At 56.1% G+C, this 5,045-nt stretch overlaps 1 long non-coding RNA gene across 1 annotated transcript; it reads right to left on the bottom strand.

Annotated features, from left to right (window-relative positions):
• Positions 1 to 2,945: 2,945 nt before the first annotated feature.
• LOC140611329 (uncharacterized) lies at positions 2,946 to 5,024 on the bottom strand. Its single transcript, XR_012012601.1, has 2 exons — positions 4,730 to 5,024; positions 2,946 to 3,195 (listed from the first exon to the last, which is right to left on the bottom strand). It is a non-coding gene; the product is annotated as an uncharacterized lncRNA (long non-coding RNA).
• Between the last annotated feature and the right edge of the window lie 21 nt (positions 5,025 to 5,045).

The raw sequence follows: 5,045 nt of genomic DNA, 5'->3' as shown, positions 1-5,045 counted from the left end.
GCGGTCCGCCCCCCCCCGACCACCCCCGCCGCTCCGGCGCTCGCCACGCCCCCGGCCACGCCCCCGGCCACGCCCCGGCCACGCCCCCGGCCACGCCCCCGGCCACGCCCCCGCTCGCCCCGCCCCGCCTCCGGGAGCTGCAGGTGGAAGTGGGGGCGGGCGCCCGCGGACCCTCCTGGCAGGAGGTGGGACGCGGCGTCGGTCCTCCCCGCCAGGGGTCTACTCCTGACGCCTTTCCCTAGAGTCCTCCCGGGTCCGAAGGACCCTGAACCCAGCGGGAGTCAGAGGAGAGGGACTGACTCCTCACCCACACTCACACACACACACTCGCTCGCTCACCCGGGCCGGGCTAACCTGGCTTCCCCGGGAAAGGCTCCCAGGAGGCGGTGTCCGGGATCCTGGCGGGGCCTTCCCGGGGCACTCGCCCCTATTCTGAGGCTCTGGGGCCTGGATGCTGCACCTTTTTTTTTTTTTTTTAAGTTTATTTATGTATTTATTTATTCGTGATAGAGAGAGAAAGAGAGAGAAAGGCAGAGACACAGGCAGAGGGAGAAGCAGGCTCCATGCTGGGAGCTTGATGCAGGACTCCATCCTGGGTCTCCGGGATCATGCCCTGGGCCAAAGGCAGGCGCTGAACCGCTGAGCCACCCAGGGATCCCCTCCACCATCCTTCCTAATCTCAGCGGGCAAGCATGAGCCAAGAGCTCCAGAAGCTTGAAGTCAGGAGTGGGGTCAACCGAGGCTGCCCAGTGGCCCCTTGGGCCAGGTGTGTGTGGCCAGCCGCCACTCCTTTCTGTGTGACCTTGGGGAAGTCCCCCCTGCCCCCACGCCTGGGTCTCAACATGGCCCAGTAGGGTGAGAAGCCAGCACTTGTGTGTTCCGGGCCCTGCGACCTTGGAAAGGGTGGTGGAAGCCTAATCCCAGGAGAGGGAGGACGATGATTCAGCCTGTAACAAAGGAGCCCGCTGTCTGCTGCCTGGTCCCCCTCCAGTGGTCACACCAGCACCCCCTCCCCCAACACTTCCCGTGGTACACAGGTTTCAGGGCCACGTACAGGCAGTGGAAGAGCAGAAAGGGTACCCCAGCAACCCCCTACTCAAGTCTGAGTGCTTGGGAGTCATGCCCCATCCTTCCAAGCTGACCAGAGATCCCCAGTGGAAGGGGCACAGGGCAGTGCAGGGGTTCCTTCCCAGATGAGCAGGGTCTCAGTGGGTCTGTGGGCTCCCTGGCACACATGGGGGTGGTCAGGCAAGGGGTTTCTGGAGCTTGGGAGGGAGGGTCAAGGGCTGAAGAGGGACCATGGCCACATGTAGAGAGAGCAAGGTTGTCCAGGAGTGTGTGTTCTTATCACATGAGATGAGCAAGTCAGGCAGGACAGAGTCCCTGAGCAGGAGGAAGCTGATTTTGTGTTTGGCTTCTCTGGGCCAGCCCTTCCTCTCTTTGGGTCTCAGTGTCCTCGTCTGTACCTGTAGCTGAGGGAGAACAGTGCTGCCTGGGCTGGAAAAGGAAGGGACGGCCCCCCTCGGCTTCCTCCCCAGGGCCCAGACTTCCTGTTCACATCTAAGGGAATTGGAAAGCTGGGGGCTGGTCTTCCCTTAACTACTGCCCCCCAGGCTGGGTGTCCACCCCAGTATTGCCAAGCTGAGTTTTATCATCTGCCAAATGGGGCAAAAACTGCCAAGCCTCTCTCCCTCCTTCTCTCTCGGATAAGGCCAAGTGATCTGTGGTGCCCCCAGCAGTGCCCAAAGGTCAGCCCCCACGGGGTCCACCTGCCCTTGGTCCCCTGCAGCATAGCCAAGGGCCCCTGTCCAATCCCACCACAGATATGCACACACCCACCCACACCATTCCCACATCCCCTGCACACATACACGATTCCACAGCCACAAGAATGTGTGGTGTGTAGACTTCCATGTGCCACACAGACCCATCTACGATGGAACACAGGGGTGGGACTCCCATGTAGCACATTTCAGGAGGCAGCCCTGTGCACACCCACACGGACACAGACTTACGTACTGCACCACAGAACACACACTAAGATTCACACTCAGACTCACAGAGAGGCAAGTGCAGAGTGCACACACACTCCTGTCTCCTGTGTATATGAGTGTTCTGGGACACAAGCACATGCTTATATACATGCAGGTCTCACCAGGCCCGGCCCAGCCCCAGAGCTATTCTGGGCCAGGCCTAGGGCCAACAAGGTCAGAGATGACCAGCTCCCAGCGGGCCCCAGGCACTGTGTCCCAGGCCTAAGGCAGCCCAGCACCCCCTTTCAGCCCAAGCTAAGTCCAAGATGTCCCGGATCCAGCCTAGCTGGGACTGGAAGGATACCCACTCCCCACGCTCTGCCACCCCAGAGCTGTGCCTTGAGCCCTGGGATTTCTGGCTCCAGGAGTGAACTGTCCACAGGTCCCCCTGGCCATTATCAATCAACTCTGCCCAGGGCTTCCAACCCAAAGGCCCAGGAAACTGGACTAGGTCCCTACAGGAAACCCACAAGAGCTAAAAATAGCACACAAAGGAAAGGACAAATAGGGTTCCACTGGCCAGCATTCAGGCCACCATGCATGGAGGGGACACTGTGGGAGTCTGGTCCGAGGGTCTAGAGCTCTGCCCCCCCTCCAAATTTGATGGGCCCTACTGGTAGTAATGTGCAGGGGGATCTGGCACTTCATAAGAAATAGAGATATTACTGGACAGGGGGCAGAACCCTGGCTTGGGGGCCACACGCTGAGTCTGAGGGTCACTCCGTTCCTGTGTGATCTTACACAAGGCACAAGCCCTTTCTGGTCCTCAATTCCCCATAAGTGCACAGAGAGGAGGAAGAAGAGCCTTCAAAGATGGAGAAGGCATCAGCTTTCAGGATGTTTCTCTTACCATGGTGTTTCACACTTTGGAGAATTTGGAAAATGTAAATGTTTGAACAATAAGGCATTGAATGAAGTGCTACTGGTTTTTAATACAGCATAATATCACACTGCGTCTCCCCACAATGGCCACAACAGTCATAACAACTAGCATTTTCTGAAGGCTTGTGATGCGCAGGTGCCATGATACTGCAGTTATACCCACTTTCCAGATGAGGGATTGAAGCCCACCGAGGTCTCACAGATGTATGTTCGTGCCCCCAGAAGACTTCATTTTAAGCTTTAATAACTTCAGAAGCTATAGAGTATAAAGGCCACAGATCTATAAGAAACATAATACGAAATTTTCATACTTAAAGTTTCTTCACGCTCACTTAGTTTTGTGAATTTTGGATAATAACCTCAATCTTGCCAGGCAACTTTTGCCAGCTTTACAAGAGGCAAAAAAGGAAATTTAAGTAAACTCCCAAATTGCATTTCTTGTAAATCTGTAGCTTTATACTTCTGAGGTTATAAGTGCTTGAAACTGTCCTGTTTCAGGACAGCCTGTTCTTTTAATTTTAAGTCAGTTTGACTTCAAAGCCTGTCTAACAGTATTTGACAGTGCATTTGGGGCACGTGGGGATCTGAGATTCTGGTGCTGGGTAAAAGCTCTGGGTGAAAAAGTATAGGATGGGGGCACTTGGGTGGCTTAGTGGTTGAGCGTCTGCCTTTGGCTCAGGTCGTGATCCTAGGGTCCTGGGATAGAGTCTCGCATCGGGTTCCCCATGGGGAGCCTGTTTTTCCCTCTGCCTATGTCTCTGCCTCTCTCTCTGTGTCTCTCATGAATAAATACAATCTTTAAAAAAAAAAAAAAGGTATAGGATAAATAGCATGCAGCAAGATCTCAACTATGTCCAAGAGCCTGCAGAGAAGTGCGGGGAGGCTGGCCACTGCATGATTTCCCTCTCAGGGAAAGTCAGCATGTGCTCAGCATTCCCATAAACCTTAGTTTAATATCACCCTCCCAACCGCCCCTTGATGAGAGTCTTGCTCTCTCCATTCCATAGATGAGGAATTCAAAGCAGACAGGTGTAATGGCTTGCCCAAGGCCACGGTCAGGCCCGCTAACCTCAGCCCGGTCCAGCCAAGGTCTCTCTGACCCTGTGTCCCAAGGGTGCTCTCCCTGGCTGGTCAGTGAGGCTTTCCTTAGCCTGGCCTACAACAGATGGCATGAGGAAGTGGGAACTTCAGCCAAGTGACTTGAGCTCTAGTAGAATTCCTGTTTGCCTGGCTAGGACAGGCCTGGGGAGGATGGGGTGACCGTGCTCACCCAGCCCCCAGACTTTACCACCCACTGTTGAGGATCCCTTGGCCCAGCTGTCCTTCACCAGTGGCTCTCCTGTTTTTCTGCCTGCCTTGTGATCGCCCAGCCCTGTCACCTGTGGGTGTCCACAGCTGGCCCTCTGCTCTCTGCTGTGGCTCACCCTGGTCCTTGCCCATCCCCTCCAGCCCCAGGCTCTGAATCTACAGGATCCCTAGTTCTGAGGGTGGGCCCAATGCCCAAACCCCCTCGGTCTGCTCCGCTGGTGTCCCTAGTGATGAAGAATGCAGGGCTCCAACACCTGGGCTGCTTGCTTCTCCAGCACTCAGCAGGCAGGAGATAAATAACAATGGAAGGAAGGAAAGAAGGAAGGAAGGGAGGGAGGAAAAGGGAGAGGAGGAAGGATGGACCAGAGGAGTCTCCCCACCCCAGATCTCCCTCCTCCTCCTCCTCTTCTTCCTCCAAAGCCCTCCTAGTCTCCACAGCTCCTCAGATACACCCTCCCTCCATCCCTGGGTTGTCAAGGCCCCTCCTGGAGTGAGGACCAGAGTACCTGTGGGCCAGGCTCTGTATGAGGTCAAGCTCAGACTGGAGTAAAAATTGGGGCTCAGACTAGGGCAGAGGCTCAGAGCCAGAGTCAGAAAATGGTCCTCCCGCCCTTCCAGGTGGAGCCTTGCCGGTCCCACGGGGCAGCAGATGCTGGCTTTTTCAGGAACCTTCCATAGCACCCGCAATTAGAGACTGGCCATACCAACCCCTGGTCCCCATCCCCCCCTCTAGCTCTGGTGTCCAGAGTGACCAGAGCCGTTTCTGGGCAGGAAGCCAGCCCAGAAAGCCCAGGACATCCCTGAGCGCCTGTCACTATGGCG

Source organism: Canis lupus, chromosome 19 (genome assembly GCF_048164855.1).
Source record: "Canis lupus baileyi chromosome 19, mCanLup2.hap1, whole genome shotgun sequence".
NCBI lineage: Eukaryota > Metazoa > Chordata > Mammalia > Carnivora > Canidae > Canis > Canis lupus.
Note: the sequence above shows the minus strand (reverse complement) of the source record. Positions and strands in the feature narration are given on the sequence as shown.